At 40.9% G+C, this 25,628-nt stretch overlaps 1 long non-coding RNA gene across 1 annotated transcript in view; it reads right to left on the reverse strand.

Moving 5' to 3' along the window:
* Nucleotides 1-3,305: 3,305 nt before the first annotated feature.
* Nucleotides 3,306-25,628, reverse strand: part of LOC142828965 (uncharacterized) — a 46,200-nt gene continuing 23,877 nt past the window's right edge. The window contains exon 3 of the long non-coding RNA XR_012903153.2: nt 3,306-3,713. This is a non-coding gene — a long non-coding RNA (uncharacterized LOC142828965). The remainder of the gene's footprint in view (nt 3,714-25,628) is intronic.

Genomic DNA, 25,628 nt, shown 5'->3' on the forward strand with positions numbered 1-25,628 from the left:
TTTTTTATGTCTTTCTGCAGGAAGTCAGGGCCATCAACCGGGTGCTGCTCTGCAGGGTGGTCCGCCTCGCCGACCCGGACGCGGTCATACAGGGGTCCGGTGCTCTCAGCTTCCCCAACTGCAGGGGGGCCATCGACGGGACTCTCATCCCCATCTATGCCCCAGAACACCAGGATGTCCAGTACATCAACTGCAAGGGGTACTTCTCCGTCCTCCTGCAGGCCACGTCTGACCACCGGGGCCAGTTCACGGACATTAATGTGGGCTGGTGTGGCAAGGCACATGATGCCAGGGTGTTCCACAACTCCTCTGTGTGCCGGAGGCTGCACGCTGGGACCTTCTTCCCCAACCGCCACATCAGGGTCGGGGATGTGAACATGCCCATGTGCCTGGTGGGGGATGCGGCCTACCCACTTCAGCCGTGGCTGATGAAGCCATACACAGGGCACCTCAACCCCGCCCAGTAGGCCTTCAAATGCCTGAAAGCCTCACACGCCTCGACCTCGCCGAGCACAATATCCCTCCCGTGGTGGCAGCATGTTGTGTGCTACACAATGTATGTGAGCAGAAGGGGGAGGCTTTCCTGCCAGCCTGGATGGCTGAGGCTGAGCACATGGCTGGCTAGTACGTGCAGCCCCACACCGCTGCCATCCGGGAGGCCCAACTGGAGGCTGTCCAGATCCGGGAAGCCGTGCGTGAGAGCTTCCTTGTGGAGGAGGACTAAACTCTCTCTGCATGCCCCACTGGGGCCTTCTTGACCCTCCCCTCCTTTCCCCTCCCTAACCCCCCTTCCTAATGTAAAATAAAACCACCTGTTTTGCCAAAAAATATCTCTCTTTATTGTACATAACTGGAGTGGGGGGAGGGAGAAATGAGGGTGGGAGAGGGGAGGGGGAACCTGCGAGGAGGAGCTGGAAGAGGGAGGAAGAGGAGGAAGGAAAGGGAAAGCTCAGGGTTGGCGGTCGATCACCACCCGGGGGGCATGGACTGTGTGAGCCCCCAGGATGAAGTCCAGGGCCTCGTAATGAGGGCATGCCTCTGGGTCAGCCCCTGGCTGGGAGGCTATGGAGTAGGTTTGCCGCAGGTCCTTAATCTTGCAGCGGACCTGCTCCTGGGTCCGCATGTGGCCTCTGGTGGCCAGGCTGGCAGCCATGTAGCTGTAGACGGCCGCGTTCCTGTGCCTAGTGCAGAGATAGTGGACATTGGAGGCCTCCCCCAAACCTCAATGAGGTCCACAATCTCCACACTAGACCAGGCGGGCGCCCACCTTTTGCAGCCTCCTGTGAGCAGCCAGTCTGGTCCTGGGAAGAGGCGGAGGATTGGGTGGCAGCAGGTGACTGGCTCATCCCGTGCCAGGTGCAGGGTCTGCTGGCTGGGTGCTGGCAGGCTTGCAACTGGCATGGGCACTGTGGGAAGACTGTGCCCCTTGAAGAGCTCCGGGTCCGGGAGAAGGGCAGAAGAGATTCCCTGGTTTGGCCCAGAGTGGCCACCAGGGCAACCTGGGAAGGTCTAGCCTCCCACTAGTTCGAATTAAGTGGCTACACACCCCTTAATTAGAACTGCTTAATTTGAACTAGGCGTTACTCCTCGTAGAATGAGCTTTACCTCATTCAAATTAAGCACTCCGCTATTTCGAATTAAATTCGAAATAGCCGTTTGCATTTGTAGCTGCTATTAAAGTTAATTCGAACTAACGGCTGTTAGATTGAATTAACTTTGTAGTGTAGACATACCCTAAGATCTTTGGCTCTTCTCTGGATGCTTTGTGCTGTTCTTGTGTTAAGCATCCTTAAAGCCAACTAAACGTACAATGGGAAGTGTTGGATGGCACTATTGATAAGTTTCTACCCCCTTCTTCAGAAAACAGTACAGTTCCTACATTGCAACCACCCTGGCTCCAGGAATGGTCCCTTGTGGGCATAACTCAGGCTTCATTAACTTATGTCAGGAGCATGAGCAGATGGTTATCAGACTCAGAATCCAGATGCAACAAAGGTGGTTTAAAGGCACCTCTCTCACTCCTTCCACCCTCATCTCAGACTCAGCTTAATTCAGCCAGACAAGAATATCTCTCCCCCTGCTAGTCCCCTCCACACCATCTCCTAACTGTTCCTATGTTACTAAAGTGAGGGAAAAAATCCCTGACAGTATTAATAATAGAATGTTACTGATTCATTCTGTGTTGTGGTATTTTGTGTCATCGCACTGTTACTCTGAAATAGCACTAATAGAACAATGAACCTACCTCACCATTATAACAACAACAGAGACTGTTTTGGAGACTAGTGACAGGATTTGGAAAGCACCTTATAGTTATTAAGTGTTACCACATTCTTTCCATGTAGTTATGGTGGTATTTATTTAATCCCATTCACATGACCATGATAATTGCCAATTAAGACATCTTGGAACTCAGCATGTCAGGCAATTAGTGGACCACACAGGATGGGTTGCTGCACTGGCCTTGAATCATCATTAGTGTATAGTACCACCTTAAGAAGCAGTCTTTTGAAAAATGATGTGCCTGCATGTTGGACTGGTGGTCACAAGGAAATATGCATGACTATGTAGTGTATGGGTAGAAGTCATTTCACCCTTCATTTTAACTTCGCTTTGTCATAAAATATGTTCCCTTTACACACTCTCCTTCCATATCCCTGGACATACTCGGCAGTCACACATGCTGGTGTTCTGAAGGGTGAATTTACTTCTGCATGGAAACCTGTCCCAATAACTGGTGCTCACAGTAGGAAAGTAAAATGCACTGAACCTTTCCCCTAAGAAAGTCTATACTCCTTGCTTTGGCTAGTAGGCAGAATAAAAGTCCTAAAGCCAGGTTCTCCAAGCAGTAAATTACTGTGTTCTCAGAAAGCTCTCAAGATATAACTCCATCAAAATATTATCAGAGGCGAATGGTAGTTTTAACTTTGCAGTGTTCCCTGTAGCATCATTGGCTGTAATCTGATTAGAGTAGTACAAAGGGGAATAATTTTGTAATGAATAATACTCAAGATGAGCATGGAATAGAAATGTGTTGGGTGATGTTACTGAGGTGAATGAGAACTATATACACCACAGGGTTTTAAAATGTACATGCCTCAAAAGTTTTTTAAATGAGAAAACAGGATGTGTTAATATAAACAGTTGTATATGTATTCTACTGCCTTGTTGTTCAGAATGGATTCATGGGTTCCCAACATAGAATCTTACACCTTGCACAGTTAACTAATAGAATACAAAAGATATGATGGATACATTCATTACATTACTAAAGCTATGGATAACAATTAAATCACATGAAGGCATACAACTAATCAGTGATAGATTTTATGAGTGCTTGTATAGAAATGCTGCAAGTCTAAATACAGGTTGAAACGCTCTAAACTGAGATTCTCTGGTCCAGCAACATCCATGGTCTTGTGAGTTCCAGTGGAGGGCCAGCAGCAGGCTGCCTGGTGAGTCTAGAAGCCCTGGTGTGTGGCTGCCCAGCTAGGCCAGGAGCCATAGTAGAGGCAGCTGCCCAGTGGGGTCAGGAGTCCCAGTACATGGATGCCCAGTGGGGCTGGGAACTATGGCAGCAATGGCTGCTCAATGGTGTGCACAGGCCAGCTGAGTTGCCAGGATGCCGGTGGGCCTGGTTGGAGGAGTGGGGGCAGGGAGACCAGGAATGACCTCCGTTGGTCCAGAAAAATTCATCTGGGACTGGTAGCAACCTGTAGTAAAATAGGTGAACTGGAGTGTCTGATATTTAATGAGGATATTTATATAATATTCAACAAAGAAACATGATGGAATGATGGCAATCAATTAATGACATGGTAATATCAAGTACAAAATAAATTGGAATGACAACACTCATTAATGGTTCTCCAAGTCACCATGTTATTTCAGGCCAACTCCACAAGTCAAATACACAGGGAAGGATTGGCACTTAACTTCATTTACAAGTTTAATTCTAATGCAAATGGTATGAACAGGGACATCAGCTGGCTGGCACACTACCTTCTCCATCCTAATGACTTAATCAACCAAACAAACAATGGAGGTGCTAATTGTTCTTATCAACCTCTTGTTGAAACATCTACTCACTGTCTCTCTTTTTTTGTTTCCCCTCCTTTTTTCTCTCCCCCCCTCACCCCTTCCCTGATTTATTCTTGGATTTGGACTTCTAATACTCTAGTCATCTGAAGATACCATCATACCATCTATGTGTTTTGTTAGACTTTAAGGTGCAACTAGACTATTCATTGTTTTTTAAGTTTTTCCTATTACAGACTAACTCAGCTACCCCTCTGAAACTAGGTCATGTTGGTGGGGGAGAGGCACTATACATGAAAGAAAGCATGGAGTCAAATATAATAAAAATCTTAAAAATGAATCAAACTGTATCATAGAATCTCTATGAAAAAACTCATGCTTGAATAATAAAAGTATATCAGTAAGAATACTTGATGATTACTTTTCTGACCATTCTCTCTGAAACACCTAGCACTGGGTACTGTCGGAAGACAGGATGTGGGACTAGATGGACCATTGGTTTGACCCAATATGACCTTCCTTATTGTAGTGAATATGAAATGTACTCGCCAACTGTCTACTATTCATTTTTTGTGTTGTGTGACTGGATCGCCAAACTCACCTGATAGTTCTGCTATTCCCTGATGAAGTGAGTGAAACTTTTTGAACAGGAAAATAACGCAAATATGAAGAGCAGTTTCCAGTATGACTCTAAATACTAGGGATCTGTTCAATTTGCAACACTCCTTGAAATAAATGGGAACTTCTGACACTTGGCATCTCTGGAAATCAGACACTTGGACTAAAAAGTTCAACAAAAATTAGAGACTCACAACATTTCATGAATGCTTAGCAGCCACTCATATGATTTTGCTTCTGAGGAATATAACCTTACAACAACAACAAATCTGCTTTTTGTGTTACCAAAATATTTACAATTTGCTTTTAAAAGTATTTAGCTTTCTCAGGCATATAGCACAATGACAGCCGTGAAGTGACTACAGAGTTATTATAAACTTGAATCTAAAACTTGTCAGAGGAAGAAGTTCAACTTTATCCCCCCCCCCTTTTTTTTTAGAAACTACTGAAATATTACTATTCTTGCATGATGAAGAAAGAAATATAGGAAATGCCAGTCTATTATGATTTCCAGCCCAGATTTACAGTTTCAAGAGCTCTGAAATTCTGTCAAAAGATTCAGATACTTATATGAACCAGGGCCAGATTAACTTTTCTGGGGGCCCAGGAATGTTAGATTTTATAGGCTCTGGGATGGGGCCAAAACAGAGGGGCTCAGAGTACAGGAGAGAGCTGTGGGTTGAGGCACCAGTATGCGGTGTGAGAGGATATGAGGGCTCTCACTGGGGTGCTGGCTCTGTAGTAGAGCTGGGATTTGGAGTGCAGGAGGGAGTTCAGGACAGGGGATTCAGAAGGGGGTGTGGGGTCTAGATGGGATTTATGGTATGGGAGGGGGATCAGGGTAAAGCAAAGGGTTAGGGTGTGGCGCACTTACCTAACCCTTTGCATTAGCCCTGATTTTCCCTTTGGTGTGGGGGGAAGCAGTGAGGGCAGAGCCTGCAGGCAAGGGCAACACCAAGATAAAGCTTCCCCCAGGCTCACAGTAGCAGGCTCTAACCCAGCAGAGGGGAGATGGTAATGCACAGAGCCTCCTCACCTACTAGATAGGGCTGGATAATGCGCAAAGGTGTTAGTGATTGCAACTCAGGACTTTGAGCTAATGGGGCCTGACAAAAAGAGCTGCACTTTTGGGCTGCGTCTAGACTGGCATGATTTTCCACAAATGCTTTTAATGGAAAAGTTTTTCCGTTAAAAGCATTTGTGGAAAAGAGTGTCTAGATTGGCACGGACGCTTTTGCGCAAAAGCACTTTTTGCGGAAAAGCGTCTGTGCCAATCTAGATGCGGTTTTGCGCAAGAAAGCCCCAATTGCCATTTTCACCATTGGGGCTTTTTTGCGCAAAACAGTTTTTAGCTGTCTACACTGGCCCTCTTGTGCAAATACATTTGTGCAAAAGGGCTTTTTCCCCGAACGGGAGCAGCATAGTATTTGCGCAAGAACACTGACAATCTTACATTAGATCATCAGTGTTCTTGCACAAATTCAAGCAGCCAGTGTAGACAGCTGGCAAGTTTTCCACAAAAGCAGCTGCTGTTGTGGAAAAACTTGGCAGTCTAGACGCAGCCTTGGTGTCTGGAGATATTTTTTGGGGCCCATCCCTTTAGGCCAGAATCCTGCTCTGCATCTCCTAAAGCTCCTTTCTTAATCTGGCCCTGATAAGAGTCAAACTTTTCCATTGTAGCCAGTCTTAACAAAGGGGCAGTATTTATTTATTTAAGGCCAGATCATAATATACATACATTGAGTAGCTTTAGTGAAATCAGTGCTATTACTTGAAGGCTATGTCTACATTGGCACCCCTTTCAAGTAGGAATAAGAGATCCTCCGGAAAAGGGCTTATTTTCCGGAGAATCACGTCTAGCCTGGCGCTTTTCTCCGGCTTTTCCCCAAGCCGGAAAAAAGCGGCAGCCATGTAAATGCAAATGCCACAGGGGATATTTAAATCCCCCGCGGAATTGGCAATTCCGAAGTCTACATTAGCATCCCTTTTCTGGAAAGGGGTGCCAATGTAGACACAGCCAAGAGTATTAGAATTGCAGTATCTGGTCCACAGTTTCAAAAAAAATATATTTTCTAAAACACTGTAATAGTGTCTAAATGTGTTAATGGCATGCACTTCTGAAAACCTGAGCCAACAGATAAAAGCACAGTCTATGGACATTTTAACAGATTATTTAATAAAATGAATTATTTGCTTGGTCCCTGAAAGAATTAGTGGTTGTTTCTTCCTACACTCAGCTTTAATAGAGATTGTTTCACCTGTCATATTCAGGAAGTGCAATCTCATGTAACAATGTATTTCTGGGCAAGTGACTTCAGACTCAATCATATTCTTATGAAATACTTTCATATTGATGTTATGCAATCCATACTTTATTAAAAAACAATATTACATTACTCTCCAGGTATGACCTGAACTATATGGACCAGGTTCTCAGGGTAGGTCTATACTTCAATTGTCTGTCCAATGCCAACAGCCTTTCTTTGCTCTAGTGCAGTGAGCAGAAATTCTATGAAGCAGAGAATCTGGGGCTGAAGAAATACACGAATGTATTTCTAATGTTTGACTATTGTTGAACAAATAGTGTAATATTTTATAAGGGTAACAATAATATTGTTTAGATTGTAAACTGTGGGATACCTGTGTCTAGCTTTGCATTTATACATTGTGTACCGAATATTGGTCCTAATTCTGATTGGGGTCTCTGGGCACTGCATAATATGAATATTGCTAAAAATGAACATCAGAAGTTGATGGACAAAAGACAGACTGGTGTTTTTTGGTTAAATCATGGAGCTGGGAGTGAAAACTATTAGATTTTTTCTATATCTGCCCCCCCAGCTTGTTTGAGACAGATTAAATCTGTGCTTCAGTTTACCAGTGAATAAAATGGAGTTCATTAAACTTACCCACTAACAGGGTTTTATGAAAATGATGTAATTTGACAAAAAGTGCTTTAAGGTTCTCTGATGAAAGGCACTGGAAAAGGTAAAGAAGTTTAATAAATATCTGCACTTGTTGGTTTTGTTTCACAAAGTGTATAAAAATCAATGGTGTTTGTTTTGATTTGATATACACAATATTTGTGTCTCTTTCACTGGTAAGATAGAAACAATCAGCAGAGATACTTTTGGTGCATAGAGAAACATGCCTTAGAAATGTGTTGTTTAGTGCAGTGGAGAGCTGTATCAACATGAGACCGAGCATCGGGGGCTACAGAAATACCGAAGAAGTGGGTTGTGCCCAAGAAAGCTCATGATACCATCTACATGTTTTATTAGTCTTTAAGTGCTACCAGTCTACTTGTTGTTCTTTAAGTTTATTCTGTACGGACTACCCCCTGAAGCTTTCCTATTTCTAATGTTTGACTATTGTTGAACAAGTACTGTAATATTTTATATGAATTAATAATCATACTGCTTAGGTTTTCAACTGTGGCAGACCTGTGTCTAGCTTTCTGTTTCCTGATCAGTTTTACTCATGACATATTTTGAAGCGAATTTAAAAACACATTTTAATACATTTTTAATTTTCCATTGTCATTTATGACCCCATTCAATACAATAGTCACAAAGGAAATTGTATTCTGAAGTGCATAAAGTAGGTAAAATTATATCTAATTGAAATTAATTTCTACCAATATTTGTATATATTTTATATTTGGCTATATAAAATACAAATAGTTTATAAGCTAAGAAAAATATAAAACCTGACCAAAAGAACTATAGGGTTTTCAGACTTACAATCACTAATGCTTCTTTATCCACTGAGATTTATTGCATTTTACTGCCAGACATAAACACGTTTAGTTGCACCTGAGTGCTACAAAAAGATGCCTAATATCTGTTTAGTTGTTCGTAAGCTCAGTATGTACCCCTGGCTCCAGTCATTCCTGAAGTACTGTGGCAAAACATCGCAAGAATTGAACACTGCAAATATTATACAGGAACTTGAAAATAAATGGTTTTACAGTATATTTTCCTGATGCTTTTTTAAATATGTTAGTTCAACATACACACCCAATATGCCACACCATCCAAGCTATGCTATATTCAAGCAGATATAAGTAGAGACATGAACCTAAATATAGCAGCTATTACTCATTCAGGAAAACCAATTTTTTTTTTTACTCCAGAGGTTAACAAATGCCAGCAAATGGGAACTATGTCAGAGATAATTACCTCTAAGGTTATTTCCAAATAAGGCACAGAAAACAGTTCTTTCACCTCTTTTTCTCCTTTCAAAATATCTGTGAACATATAAGTTTACCATAATTCATCCATTACACTAACTTATTCACTAAGTATTATTTCAATTTTTGTAACTCTAGGATTTGTCTGAAAATAGTTAAAATGCAAGTTGTACTCCTTAATTCTGCTGATCAAATAAGTCACATATTTCTATTTTCTGACTGGCTGTACATGAAAGCTGTTCTTAAAAAAAAGTATCTGCAAAATTCAGTCATAGGAATGTTCTCTAATGCAAACAAAAATGGGAATCAGCATACACAGCCAAATGGAGTTATTTGACAATCTGAATGAACATTCAATTATTTTACTACTTTTGAGAAGGAAGGAGCAGATTTGGTTATTTGTCACTTTAACATGGTTCATATTATGTTTTAACCAAAATGCCTTCTGGTATGTGGCGTATGAATACATTAGCATATGCTATTAGTGTAATGTACAAAATTATGTTCTATGAGTTTCATCTTAATTTAGAGCCCAGTTATTCTCCTGGGATCCATGCACAGAAAGTAGGTATGTGTAAAATTAGAAAGGCTACGGGACAAAATGATCTCAATGTAGCTAGAGACAAAAAGGGTAAGAAGAAAACATTTTAGAACTATGTGAGAAACAAAAAAGAAGATCAAAGACAAGTCAGGACTGTTACTTAAAGAAGAAAGAAAAACAATAAGAGGAAATGTGGAAATAGCAGAGGAGCTTAATGACTTCTTTGTTTTGGTGTTTACCAAGAAGTTTGGTGGTGATTAGATGCTGAGCATAATGAATGCTGGTGAAATTGAGATAGTTCTTTTCCTATTTTAACTTCTGAACCTATTTTTCTTAGCCAAGTTAGAGTCTTCAAGTAACCAAGGTCTGATGAAATACATTTTAGAATACTCAAAGAAGTGATTGAAGAGATATCTAAGACATTAGCTGTCATCATTCTAGGATTTAGTAACAGGAGCATTGTAAGTAAAACATAAGAATTAATTCTTCCATTCTTCAATGATTAGGCCTCAAGTAAAGTACTGCGTTCATTTCAGTACATCACCTTTCAGGAATGATATGGACAATTTGGAGAAGTTTCAGAAAAGAGAAACACCAATGGTGTAGAAAAAAATGACCTGAAGGGAGATTGAAAGAACTGGTTTGTTTAGTCTGGAAAAGAGGAGACTGAAATGGGACATGATGACAGTTTTCAAGTACCTAAAAGAGTGTCACAAGGAGGAGCGAGAAAAAATTGTTCTCCTTGACCTCTGAAGATAGGAGAAGCAATGGGATTAAACTGCAGCAAGGGAGGTTTAGGTGGGACATTAGGAAAAGCTTCCTGTCAGTGTGATTAAACACTGAAATAAATTGCCTAGGGAGGTTGTGGAATCTCTGTCACTAGAGTTTATAAGAGCAGGTTAGACAAGCGCTTGTCAGAGATTGTCTAGATCAGGGGTGGGCAATGATTTTCACAGGGGGGCACTTCATGAATTTTGGAATATGGTCACAGGCCAGCTCCATGGCCCTTGAAAGGGGCAAGACCTGGAGCAGAAGGTGCGGGGCTGAGGACTAGCCTCTCCCGCAGAGTTGTCTGAGGCCGGAGGCTTTGAATTAAAAACACAGCGAAAGGTGTGCAGATCCTGGCTCCACCTGGCAGCCACCTGGGTTTACTGCTGCTATTTAAAGGAATCATTGCTTTGGCCCCTGCCAGAGTAGCACCACGACCAAGAGCCACAAGCCCTTTAAATAGGATCTTGCTTCCTGATCCACCTCCTAGAAATTCGGTGGTATGGGCAGCAGGATATAAATATAAAGCAACCAGATGCAGTCCATGGGCCAGATCAAAATATTAGGTAGGCCAGATCTGGCCCCCAAGCTACATCTTGCTCAGCCCTGGTCCAGGTGGTGCTTGATCCTTGTGTGCAGAGGACTGAACTTGATGACATCTTGAGATTTTTCCAGCTCTATGATTTTCTGTCAGGAGGGGACACTCTGGCCCTATATTGCTATTATATGTAATAATCATGGAGTTAGCCATAACGAGCAATAGAATAGAAGACAATTGAACATGTGAATATGCCAGCTCACGTGAATCCCAAGTAGTATAGCAGAGGAGAGTATGAGAGCTCAGAAAATGGCATTTGTATTACTAACTACAGGGAAGCAAAACCGATGGGTAACTTGGGACATTATTGTAATAGTTTCAAAGATGAAAACATTTTGTTTTTCTAGATTTTTTTTATAAATTGCTGATGGAAAATATAACACAAGTATAACCAAAATCTGTAAATGAATCTCTGACCAACAATGAAATTAATAGGAATTTACCCTTAGATTTCAACAGGGTCAAGATTTCACCCTCTATGTCTTAACGAATAAATCCTTACTGTTAATTAGTGAATGCTAATCCTGAGGTGGATTAAATAAAACAATCTTCACATATAGTTTTCTTTCCTTTCTGAGTCAATTAGGCAATTACTTTTTGAACAATGAATTGGTTTTAATGTTCAAAAATATTCTACTCTGAACAAAAATATTTAAACAGCCTTTTTTGGTAAGCATAGGCAATATACACAATGTACTGTGCAAGACTCTTTTACATGACATTGTGAACAAAGTACAAATAGTTTGTGGCCAAAAGGTTATTAGCAATGGTTCTGTGGATGCACTATACACACAGTAAGAGTTTGTTTAAACTTTGTGGAAACAGCATATGGTATCACATCATAGTATTTGAAAACTAACATGACTCAGTTTTGTTCTGAGAGGCAGACCAGTTTAAAGTCAGGGTATGTCTAGACTATATCCCTCTGCCAGAAGAGGAATGTAAATGAGGCACTGCGAAAGTGCAAATGAAGCGGGTATTTAAATATCTTGCACTTCATTTGCATAATTATGTCATTGCACTCTATCGAACAAGCACCATTTTGAAAGTAAAACCACATTCTAGACATAGTTCTTTCGAAAATGACAGGTTTTTGCAAATTATCCTTATTTCAAAAAAATAAGGAGTACAGGATCTTTCAAAAAAGCCTGCCATTTTCGAAAGAACCACGTCTAGACCACGGTTTTATTTTTGAAATGGTGCTTGTTTGAAAGAGTGCCATGATGTGATTATGCAAATGAAGTATGGGATATTTAAATATCTGCTTCATTTGCACTTTCGAAGTGCCTCATTTACATCCCTCTGCTGACAGAGGGATGTAGTCTAGACACAGCATCTGGGTGAAGATAAAAGAAGGGAAAAAAGGGTAATGTCATCACTGGGATTTGCTATAAACTACAAAATTAGGAGAACGAATAACAGAAATATCTAAAACAAAAGACCTGGTAGTAATGGGCAGAATTTAATTATCCAACCAACTGTTGGAAAAGTAATATGGCAAAGCACAAAATTTCCAGTAAATACTTGGAATGTGTTGGGGATGACTTATTTCAGATGAGAAGATAATCAAGGGAGAAGGGGTTTTAGACTTGATTTTGGGTCACAGAGAGGAATTTACAGTGGAGCTGAAGGTAGAAGGTAATTTGGATGAAAGCTATTCTAAAATTACAAGATTTCATGATTCTAAGGAAGTACTGGAAGCAGCAAAACAAGGACAACAGAATAAAAAAACCACAGACAATTCAGTGAACTGATAGGTAACATCCCATGGGAACAAAAAAAATAAAGAGAAAATGAGTTCAGGAAAGTTGGTAATTTCTCAGGCTATGTCTAGACTGCAGGCTTCTTTTGGAAGAAGCTTTTCTGGAAAAGATCTTCTGCAAAAACTTTTTCCGAAAGAGAGCGTCTACACAGCAAAAGTGCATCAATAAAGCGATCTGCTTTTTCGAAAGATAGCATCCACACTGAATGGATGCTGTTTCACATTTAAGCTGTGATTATTGTGGACGGAGTGGCTACCAGATCACCTGTGCTTTTTCCTTTTTCCTTTTCTTTCGAAAGAACTTCCTCTTCCATGTCCACACACACATTTTTCCAAAAGAGCTCTTTCGGAAAAAGGCTTCTTCCTTGTAGAAAGAGGCTTACTAATGCAGAAAAACCCCTCTGTTCTTTCGATTTATTTTTGAAAGAACATGATTGCAGTGTGGATGTAACCGGAGTTTTTTCAGAAAAACAGCTGTTTTTCTGAAAATACTCTGCAGCGTATACATACCCTCAAAGAAACAATATTAAAGACACAACAGCCAACTGTCTTGTTATGAAGGAAAATATACAGAGTAGTAAGAGGCCAATATAACTCTAGCAGAAGTTCTTTAACTTGGAAATCAGAATGGAATCCACAAAACATGGAAACTTTGACAAACTGCTAAGGATGAATAAAAAATAGCATATGCTGGGGAAAAATCAGAAAAGTTAAGGCTCAAAATGGGTTATGTCTAGCAAGGGATACAAAATAATTAAGTTCTATGAATACATTAGGAAGAAGAGAAAGATGAAAGGAAGTGTAGGTCTACTAGGCTATGTCTACACTAGGGCACTTTATCGGAAAAAGGTACACAAATTGCACTCCGCAATTTGCATACCTTTTTCTGATATTTTTTCAGAAGAGGCTTTTTTGAAATTTGGCCCATCTACAATGGACCAAATTTTGGAAAAAAAACCCTCTTTTGGAACAGCCCTTCTTCGTTCCCTGGACACAGCAGAGTTTTTCTGGGTATTCCAGAAAACCCCTGTAGTCTAGACGTAGCTCTATTTAGTGAGGAAAGGAGAGCTAATAATGGATGACACCAAGGATATGTTACTGCCTAAGATGTTCCAGTCTTCATGAAAAAAGTTATTTGCAACCAGATGCTGAACACAACTAATATTAAAAATCTGAAGCAAGGAACACAGGACAGATCGAGTGGGGGAAGAACAGAGAAAAGATTCTTTAGCTAAATTAGATGTATTTAAGCTGCTAGGGTCTGACAAAATTCAATTTAGGGTAGGGATTCCCAAACTTAACACCTCCCCCCAGCATGCTATAGAAACTCTATCACCTTATTATATCACAAGAACATTTATTATGCATAGAAAAGTCAGAGCCAAGATTAGGGGGTAGCAAGCAGAGAAATTACCATGCCACAGTGGGTATCACAAAACTAAGTTCATCAGGCTTTGGCTTCAGCTTAGGCTAATAGGGCTCAGAGCCCCAGACTTCAGCCCCAGAAAATGAGGAATCTGCCTTTCTGCTCTTAACTTTAGCTCATGGCCCCTCATTGGCTCTCAGATGCATGGCTGAGAACCATACATCTAGGGTAATTGATAAACCAAGTAAAGCAATCTCAGAACCTTTAAGAATTGGCTTTGTGAACTCATGGAGGACAGGTAAATTTCTAGATAACTGAGAAGGGGCAAACATAGTATTTAAATGTGCATTAAGGGTGTATTCAGGATGGGCAACAAGATAATTTATCAAGGTCCTTCCCAGGCCTACATTTCTGTGATTCTATGATACTATTTCATTAATAACTTCATGTTAATGCACCTTCAAAAAATAAAGATTACACATATGTAGTCTTAATTGTAGCATTCACTAAATTTGTAAGACTTAATGATACACAACCTTAATGATTCTGATCACATTTTTTTTGCATCATTTAAACTGCATTTTTCATCAATACAACATTTTATTACCATTTCCTAAAAATGCCAAAACAAATCACAACCAAGGAAAAACAAACAGGTGATCTAAAACAATAAGAACTGAGTCATAAAAATGTGTTTAAATGGTTTAGTAGAACAAGTAATTCCATTTCTAATATTGTTGTCAGATTGTCCCATTCTACTTGCTGTTCTGATAGCAAGAGATAGAACTCTGTTACAGCATAGAGAGAATTACTGGATAGACAGATTGTTGGATAAATTATAGGAGTAGTCTCACTAGGAATAATGCCTCATGGACACAGATTAACAATTTAAATTCTTTTCAGCACAGCACTAGATTAGAATGGTATGTGCTGGAACAAGAACAACATTCACAATCTGTTTCTTATTTCTTTAAGTTCCTGTGTCATTGCCACATTCACCACCAGTCTCACACAGCCAGCATCTACAATGTAGCAATTATAGAGACAGTCATTTACAGAAGCAGACTGAGGCCGCCTGAAAAACAGCTGTTCACTTGTCACTCATTTAGCAGCAACAGCAACTAGAGCTGGGCTCGGTGTCCAAACCAACATGCATTTTTAAATCAGTGCCAAACAACCTTTTTTGGGGTCACAGAAAATATTTTTCAATACTTCAGCTGCATTAGTCATTTGTGGAGGGCTGAGGGATTAGCCTTATTTTAAAAATGTCAAATCAAAATGTTTTAATATTTGGGGGAGGAGAGAGGTTAAATGACCAAATCAAATTGGCAAATTCAATCCAAATTTCTGAACTTCTTTAGTTTATTTGAATCTGCATTTTCTGTAAAAAAAAATGCTACATCTGGTCATGTTGCCCAGCTCTAGCATCAGCTTACCAATGGGAGGAACTGCAGCAAGGTGCAATATTCGACCCGAAAGCAATGATCCTCCCATGAACTCTGCCAAATCACATTTACAGAAGACTTAGAATACAATTTTAATTGAATTGTCATCAGTTACCTTTGTCAAACAAACATGGAATCACATAAAAATATAGTTTCCCAAAAAAACATGTTGACTGATACTAATTAAACCAACAGCTTTTAACTCTTTATGATGGTATCTAATATCAGCCTTTCCATAGTTTGTCAGAAGTTATGTCTAACAAACTGTCTGATATTTAACTGAAACTTAAACTGAAAGCCCCCTTCTTCCTCATGGAACAGGGAATACGGGGGCTTCCGAAAGAGCACATTTGCTCTTCTGAAAAATAATCAACTGGACGCAGCTGAGTTTTAAACCCTGCAGTCTAGCTGTATCCTTACAGCTCACATCTGCAGGGCATGTAGCCTGTTGGTTCAAGCTGCTTCCCCCCAATTCAGTTCACTTGAGTCTGGAAGGGAAAAGTTTGTCCATCCAAGATACTTTACAATGACAGTGTCTTTCCTGCTAGCACTGGTGTCATATTTTGCAATTCCTACATTTAGGGTTAACATGGTTTGTGACTCCACAACAGCCAAATTAATTACAACAGGCAAAATGCCATTCCAACAATTGGCTGTCCATCAGGCCTATAGCACTGGCTGAACTGAGGTTACGTAAACACACCCAGGATTTATTTCCCATTCCAGCATGAACGGTATTTACATATCAACAGTTGAATAAGTTGCAGAGCTAAACAACTGAGTGAGCATAACTACACCCAGGATTCCTTTCCCCTTCCAGCTGGCTGCATTGGAAGCAGTGATGCAGGTCCTGCTTACACAATACAGTTCGGTGCAGTAATATCATGGTTACAAAGTATAACATTGCAACAGTCAACATTTTTCCCCTCTTCTGAAATAAAAGTAATTAAATGATCAATAATGAAGTCACTGCATAGAGAGATGAGGCCTCACAAATTGATATAACAATTCTATGTGAGGGATATTCCAGCTACATTATATGCTATGAAATATTTCTCAAATGGCATTGGTCCCTTGCTACAAACTGACAGGTACAAGGACCTGATGCTGGTGAAAAAGAAACAATCTCTGCAGATAATGAGGAATCACTGACATGCAAAAACAGTAACTGTCAAGGAAACCTGGTTATTACATTAGATAAAGAATGTGGATTTTATCAGCTCATTATGGCTAACTCCATTAACCAAAGAATATATTTTTCTCTACTCCCTGGAGAATGGGCTACCCATTTAAACACTCAGATGTTGGCTCAGGGCCAGCATCTGTCATTGATAAAGTTGATCAGCTATGGGTTTTTATTGCTGGTGAATTCAAGCAACAATTAAGTTCAGTTCTTCTAATACAAGCAAACAGCTGCATGTTGATAAAGTATTCCTATAATTTATACACAAGTTAGGTGTGACCCTTAGGCTTTATTTTTCCTGTGGTTGACAAAGTGGTCTTCAGTGGTATGTGTGAACCCAGGGGATCCTTCTCTTCAGTAATCACATTTCAGAGACCAGCACTTCTCTATCTTCTGCCTTCAAAAGCAGCTTATTTTAAAGATCAATTTTGAGATCCTAATTAGTGTAATGCTAATGAGTTTACAAGTGGTTGTTCACTTCCTTTTGAGTTAAAACCACTAGCTGCCAGCAATGCTGCTATAGCAGCATCAATGTCCACAGTCCCGGGCACCTCTCCAGGCAGCACTAGGATACCCCTTCTGCCTGGTGCCCTTCCCCTTCTAGGGCATGCAGAGCCCGGTGCCCATACACACCTTGTCTAGAAGCCCGTAGAGGCTGTTGGCTCCTCTGCTGCTGGCTAATACAGTACCAGCCTCAGCCTCAACACCCCTTTATTTTGCCTGAATCCTTCCTTGGATTTGTACATAGCCATTATCAGTCAAGATAGTGTAGCACAGGAACAAATGCTGTGTTGATATATATTAAAAAGGCAACAAATCATTACAGTTTCATGGTACTTTTACTAGTTTTATTTTCATTGTCACTTAAAATGAAAAGGCTTCTTTTCCCATACATCAAAGGGAACAGGCAACTTTTTTGAAATCTTTGGATGTGTTCTCATTATTATTGTTTTTAGGTAGTGGCATTCTTTAACTAGGCACTGTTATACAGATTGCACATTTATGGATTAGCTTACATTTATTTTCTAGCTGCACTTACACAGCAAAGGCTCTATTTTGGGTGGGAAGAGGATACTTTTCATTTTATCTGGTTTTCCTTTATTGTAATGTACTTTAGGAAAAAAATCTTTTGTTCATCCATAGCTTTTGTTCACCTATATCTTCTAGTACTGAACAGCCTTAAAAGCCTGTTGAAAAACCTCTCTCCATGTTCACTAAAATGAGGCAATGTGTATGAACTTCAAAAACTTGTCAAAATATCAAATGTTAGGGATGCTGGAAATCCACCTCCTTTCAAAATTTCAATGCTTGAGATGTATGTTATAACTAATGATGGATGAATTCAAAGAAAGTTTGCCTGCCTAGGATTTTATAACACAACCATCACTGTGAGGCTGGGATAAGAAGTATATCCAAAATATTTCTCAACTGGAGACAGGCCCAAGTTGCAAAGTACAGATGCACATTCGAATATGGTAAAATGTGGGTATTCTCAGATAGAGGGTTCTGGTTTGTCTCACAACAGGAATTGAATCCAGCCATACAATTCTGAATAAGACCAACAATCATCCCCAACATCCAAGTTGTGTTTGGAGCTAGTATCTTGTCTTGGACCCTTTTCTGTTTTAATTTAGCCAAATCAAAAGGATCTGGAAAAAAAAAGAATGGAAACTCAACAAGAAGAGTTGGCTTTAATGACATTTTGGATCATGTGGACAGAACAAGAGTAGAGGCAGGAGAAAGCAAGAAACAGAGAAAAGGATTAGTCAAATGTTTCAGGACTTTGAAAAGGTCCTAAATTGGGGAAAGGTTCAGGGGAGAGGTAGATTGATATTTTTAAAAATGAAACCATTCCTGCAAAAGATCCTACAAGAAGTATATTCCTCCTTCGGATATTAAATTGGGCCATTGCCTGGTAAATATAATCCAGTGTAGAGATTTATCTGTCAAACTGCTTAGTGATTACTGTATAGCCAATTCCACACAGTATTCATTGCTTCTTTGACCTATATTACATACCAGAAGATTTACCTGGCATTGCTTAGGTTCTTAACTCAATTAATTTTTGGTTTTTGGAAAATAAAATGAAAATGTACATGCTTCATTTGAATCATTGCTCTGGGGTGCGGCCAGGGCTGAGGGGTTCAGAATGCAGGCTGCTCTGGGGAGAGAAGTCTACCCCAACCCTCCCTCACTGCAGCAGGTTTGGGTCAGATGAGAAGCACTTCTCCATGGCCACAACAGCACCAGCAGGGAAATCCAGGGGAAGGGCTAATGTCCCCTGGCTGGGGCAGATCTAGATTCATCTGTCTCCTGCACTACCAGCCAGAGTGAGGAATGCAGCAAACTTCACTTTTCCTTCACTCCCTGATGAAGGGGAACAACTTGGAATGTTCCCCTATAAATTAGAAAGGAACTTCAGCTCCCCTCCCCAAATTTCACCTGTTGGATGGAAGGTACTAAGTTGGGGCAATCAGAAAGGGGGGGAAGCACACCCCCAGGCAGCCTCTTTCATCTGGTGATTGTCTCTTTTCTGTATGATTTTATGAGAAGCAATCCCATTCCAGGCACATCCCACTTTCCTAGAACAACCAAACCCTTAAGTTATAATAAAATGAAGCTGTATACTGAATGGCTATGTCTAGACTACATCCCATGAAATAAGGGATGAGAGATCTTTCGAAAAAGGCTTTATTTTTCGAAAGATCAATGTCTAGACTGGCACTTTTCTCCGACAAAGCTCCATGCCAAAAAAAGCGGAAGCCATTTTTATGCTAATGAAGTGTGGGAGATTTAAATCCCTGCTTCATTAGCAATTGCGATACATCTAATTTACATCCCTTTTCCGAAAAAGGGATGTAGTCTAGACAGCCAATTTGGTGAACCCTAGCTCTTACTGTTTGAGAGGAGTTCTTGAACAAACACACAGATGGGCAGACAGAAGATTATATTCACACACGCACACACACAAAAGTTCTAAAAAATAAATCTATATCCCATAAAACATGGCCTGGTTAAAACAATGTCATTAATAATGTAGCATCAGAGGTATCCAAAAGAAGTAGGTGAAAGTGCATAGCTTTGAGATTCCCCAATTCCTTCAATCTAGTGAGAGCCTTCAATTATATGTGCCTGATGCCCTTGAGCTAGCTCCAGGCACCACCATCAAAAACATGTACTTTGTCTTTCGAATCCCCTTAGCCCCTTTCAAACTAACCAGCAGCAACTCCTCAAGTGGAGAACAAGCATCTTATTCTGCAAAACATGTTGCTCACAAAACAGGTTAGTAAGAGGGTATAAAATCTGTATAATTGTCGCCATGGTTCAGATAGTGAAGCTGAAGTACAGGGAAGATAGGTAATTTTTTTCAAGGACACCAAGCAAGACATTGATCTGGGAACCTTGGCTCAGGTGCTCTAACAACTGGACAGGATTCCCACCTAACATTAAACTATCTTTCATTTGTTTGCAAAAGGGAGAAGAGGAACAAAAATGGCTTTTTTTCCCCTCTTTCTGGGTATATTTTGGTATTTCCTCTGTACTAGGCTTCAAGAGACTAACCCCACAGCTGTATTTTTTCCATAGATGTTCTGCTTCAAACCTTTGCTTATTTATCTTGTAATCTCTCTGGAATTCAAAGGCTTTTCATTTCTCTCTCCCTTTTGAAAAGCCATTTCCAGTCTATTCCAACCTAGAGTCTTATTTTAGATTTCCTGGATATTTTGTTATTCCAGCTATCGGGTCATGTACAACAACATTCTTCTTCCCCTGGTTGAAGATGAAAACAAGAAAAAATTTGATTTCTGGCTAAGCAAAAATAAAATAATAATAAAAAATAATAATAGAAGTAAAGAATTTTTCACTGTTCACATCAAAGAAGCCAAGAGGTTCCTAAATTCCATGAACACCAAATTCTACCTTTGGCTCTGAGAATTTACTTGTTTATCTGCTGTGAATTTGGAGAAATGTTTAGACTAAACAAATCCTAACCTGAGTACTGGTATCCATAGTAACAGTCCTGAGAGTAACAGAAAGATATAGCTATCAAGTTTGTTACTGTTCCACCATACAGGCATTCACTGGAAAATATACTTAGGCAGGAATTGGCAAGAGAGCTTGACTAAAGACGGAACCCAACCAAATCCTGAATGTAAGTTTTTGGAGATGCAGAGAGTCCAGGGATGAAGCCCTGAGGCTTTGGCTTCTTCCCAGAGTGGTGGGGTCTAGGATCCCAGTAAACTAAGCCAGTCCTGGTAACCCCAGTAAAATGGTTTCTCAACCTGATTTTGGGTCCCACAACCCACACAGGTTAACACCTGCTAGCTTAGATCATGTCCAACCCAACTTAAATCTCTGAAGTGCTAGAAACCTTGAGGGAGATTGTTTCTGTGAACTTTCTAATTGTGAAGACCTTCTGTATAGAGAGGGTTTGGCGTCTCAGCTTTTTCTTTTGCCAGTTTTTTAAAAAAAGGAATAGAACACTCTTTTGCTTCCTAAGGCACCAGTATGAGAATTTTGCCTGGCCTATCCACAGGCCACTAAATGATCTTCTGTCCTCCCCATGTCCACTTCACATGAACAGCCAGCCCGGTAGAAGCTCACCCTGAAATGCCAGGATTTTCATTTTTCCAAAATAGGAAACTTATTCATCAAAACATAGACTTGCCTGAAGTTCACATAGTCATGATGGAGCTAAGAATGGAATCCCACATACTTGAGTTCCAGTCCTGTGATTTTGCCACAAGATTAACTTGGTCTATCTAGTTTTTTAATTAAGTCATTAATCCAACATAAAAGCCTTTCTGTATGTTGACACTTCTGTTTCTAATGCCAAATGTAACTCTGAAAGGTTCAGGCAGTCTAATAATTAAAAAAAATCAGAAAAACATTAGCCAATCTTTTCTGAACCTCAGACCTGAAAAATACTTTAGGGGCATATATTCGGAGTATTTGTAATTTGTTCCAAGCAGATATTTATTTCCATCGTTATTTTAACTGGAGGATCAAGAAAGAAAATGAACAGTTAAAAGTGGACATTGATGATTCAATAATGGTTCAAGGTTTATTTTAACAGTTAATATATGTGATGAGTGAAAATATGGCAATTATTTTTATGAATTAATGGGGCTGCATACACTACACGATAGAAGTGAACAGGTCCTGAAATGAAAAAGTCCGTATTTAAAATAAAATTGCTGTTGTAAAGGAAGAAATTAACTTCTAGCTCTCTCTCTCTCCGAGTATGTCTATACTACAGTGTTATTCTGAAATATCTTATTTTGAAATAGTTAATTCGAATTAGCTTATTTTGAAATAACACATCTACTCACAAAATGCATGTCGAAATAGCATTTTGCTATTTCAAAATAGTGCATCCACACTGAGTGGACACTGAATTGCATTGAAGGCCGGCCAGAACCAGATCCAGCAGGGCATCAGGTCAGGAGTTTATTTGTGTGGCAGCTGCCTGAGGCTATCTCGGGCTTGCGCTTAAAGGGACACCCGCTCACCAGACAGCCAGTTCTCAGCTTTCCCTGATTGCTTGCCTACCTCAATGAGGGACAGCAAAGCATTTGTGTCTCTGTGTGCTCTGGTTGCCCTCACTCAGGACACCACAGCACTCTGCAACATGGAGCTGGAACTGCCCCTGGGCACTCTGGTGCTTCTCCTGGATGCGTTTCTGCGAGTCTGGCTGCATTTGCTGCAGGCTGCAATCTCGGAGGTCCATCAGGGGCTCTCAGTTTCCAGGAGGCCCTGAGGGAAAGTTTCCACCCCGAGAAGCACTAAGAGCCTCCCTGGCTTGCCCCACTGGAGGGCTTGTGCCTCATTCCTCCCCCACATCATTCCATTTACCCTCCCAGCCCCCTTCCTGATGTCAAATAAAATACATGTATTTTCATGAACACAAACTCTATTTAACAAAACTGGGGAGGATGAAACTGGTGAGACTGGAGGTGGGAGAGGGGAAGAGACAGGGTGGTAGAGGGGAGGGGGAAACCTGGGATGACAGAGCTAGAAGGGGAAAGCAAGGGGAAGAAAGGGAAGGCGAAGGGGAAGCTCAGGGCTCAGGGTTGGAGGTCTTGATGGACCAACTTGATTTTCATGCAAACCTGGGTTCGCATATGGCCTTTGGTGGCCAGGTTGGCAGCTATCCTGCCATAAATGGCCGTGTTCCTTCATCTAGTGTGGAGATCATGGACGTTGGGGGCATCCCTCCCAAATTCGAGTAAGGTCTACCCTGATCTCCACCCTGGACCAGGAAGGTGCCTGCATTCTCCAGGCCCTGGCAGGCTCCTGGGAGGGCTGGCTGCAGTGGCTTGCTGGCTCATGTTTTGGGGCCACTGGGTCTGGGGCAGTGACTGCTGGCTCTGGGCTGGCAGGCTTGGAGCTGGCACAGGCACTGTGGCCAGAGTCAACCCCTTTAAGGGCTCTGGGGAGGGAAGGGAGGGAGAGGAGTGTTCTTCTTTGAGGCTGGAGTGGCCACCAGGGCACCCTTGGAAGGCTGGAGGCCCCCTATTTTGAAATAAGTATCTACACAGCACTTATTTCAAATTAGCTATTTCGAATTTGGCATTATTCCTCATAGAATGATGTTTATGAAATTCAAAATAAGTGCTCCACTATTTCAAATTTATTTTGAAATAGCAGTTTGGCTGTGTAGATGCTATTAAAGTTAGTTCAAAATAATGGCTGTTATTTCAAATTAACTTTTGTGTGTAGACACACCCTCTCTCCCTGTCTCTCTCTCTCTCTCTCTCTCTCTCGAGGCCTTAACCAGACCGAAGGGCTTGATTCTGCAGATGTTTCTTCCACCAGTAAAAGTAACACAAGAAATGAAGTTGTGTAAATAAGACAATTTCTGTATGTATTGGTCATTGTGACAAAGCATTGCAGAGCCAGGGTCTAAGATGGAGTACTAGAGAGAAGGGGAATGCCTTCGGAAGGCTTTTCAAGGCAGTCCTAAAGGGGCTAAAAGTTGATTGCTTTCTTTCCAACTTGATAGGTGACTACTGACCAGGAGTTGGGAAGTACATGCATTAATATTGCCAGGTGAAGGCTATTTTCATAACAGTCTCAGAAGGGTAGAGACAAGAACATGAAATGTAGGAATGAAATAAGTTGAGCCTGCCTGCACTAATCACAGCAGCATGAGAGATGAATATTACTGTCTCTCCAACCTCCCTTTTGCCATCTGCTTTACTTAACTAGCAGTGACACATACTTTACACAGACACCACTCAGGAGGTTACAGACAAAAGAAAGTTAGCCAGACTCACGTTTTCTCAAGGAAGCACATAAATGAGAGCTTTAAAATAATATGGGAACAACGGAGCACATTCTGGCAAGTGACTACTGTGTGCACAACATCCGCTATGGTCATTTTCTTAAACTAGTAGACCTTAGCTGTATTTGTTTAACCTGGAAGTGACCTTACAGAAGTGGATAGCATTTGAGGTAGAACAAGACAATGATGTGCGTTATTGCAACCCCCTCCCATTAATATAACATAACAACTGGGAATCACCATAAATAAGATCTTTATATTCATCTCATAAGCATTAAGCCTTTGAAGGTAGTGCAGTTTCCACACATTTAAGCTTTATCTACACTACGAAGTTTTGTCATCAAAACCTGCCTTTTGGCAACAAAATAGTGAGAGCCTCCACACTGCAATAGGAATTTGTTGGAAAAAACGCCCAGTTTCAGCAACAAAAACTTCCTCCCCTATGAGAGACATTTTCCTTTTCCCCTCCCTTTACTGTCAACAAAGAGCCAGTGCAGTCTCTACTATTGGTTTTGGTGACAGAACTGTATTACACCACTATCCCACAATGCCTGCCCTGATGGATCTGCTCAGTTCTGATCTCTGCAGCCCTGCAAGCATGCATCCCTCCCCTTTCAAAGCTCCAGGAAGTGTCTGACAGCTGAGTGAGCTTCTCTATTTGGGGAACAAACACAGAGCAAATCATTGGACTGCTACTGTTCTTCTCTGAACTAGGAACATAGAGGCAGACAGACTGCTGCTGCAGGAGGAGGGGACGGGATGGTGTTCTGCTTTGTCATTTTTCATCATGAAGCACTCACAGAGCTTCTCATGATACCACTCCACAGGTCCACTCAGAAGAGACTGTGAAAGCACTATGAGGAAATCCCAAGATGTGCATGGATCAGCTCTGCCTTTTCACAACATGGCAGTGTGGGATGCATACCCACACTGAATTGCTCACATTGTCCATGATGGTGCCCCCAGTGTGAATGTGATCTGTTGACCGAGGGAACAAGTGGTGATTTTTGTTTTGTCAACTTTTGAGTGTCAACATAGGTTTTATTGACAAAACTTGGTAGCGTAGACATACCTTTATATCCTCTGTCCTAGAACAAAGATCTATTTAATGCCAATCCAGTGGACATAGATATCTGTCAGAGGGCTTCCACTAGAAACAGAATGGGGACCTTAGTGCCTGCTTCTGTGTCTTCCAGGCTGAAGAGGAGATACAGGCAGCTTTCAGATTCTATGCCACAGAAGAGCTTTAAGAGGAAATATTAGCTGAAAGCAAAAGTAGGACTTGAGTAGAATTGGCTGGGACTTACCCATTGAAAAGGCCTATCTCTGCTTAAGCAGAGTTCTTTCCCAGTCCCTTCACCCACGGAGTTTCAGAGTCTTCCACCCCTTCTTCATTCTTCTGGTTTCAATCAGTAACTCCTTTTCTCAAGTTACAGTTCCTTTTGACCGAGCCTGCTGGATTCTAAATGACTGCTTCCCAGCAGCATTTCTGTATAGTCCTGGAGGACCCATCTTCCCTACTTCTGTTCTGGGGGTGGGGGTGATAGGATAGCAAGGCATGCAACAGTGGATCCTCAAAGGACCTGCTACATCCCATCACAATGTCTCATGACAGTGGCACATCATGGGAGTCTAACCTGGGAGTCAAGTCCATAAGACACTTCAACTTCAGCTCTCATGAGGCACCACAGCATTTCAGGCAAATAAAGTTCAATATTACACCAAGCCAAAATTAAATGTTTCAATATAGATAAAAAAAAGTCAAAGCAAAATATTTCATAATTTCCAAGAAGAAATTTGTCAGAAATTTGTTGTACATAAACAAATTAACA

This window comes from Pelodiscus sinensis, chromosome 5 (genome assembly GCF_052426305.1).
Source record: "Pelodiscus sinensis isolate ZL-2025 chromosome 5, ASM5242630v1, whole genome shotgun sequence".
Lineage (NCBI taxonomy): Eukaryota > Metazoa > Chordata > Testudines > Trionychidae > Pelodiscus > Pelodiscus sinensis.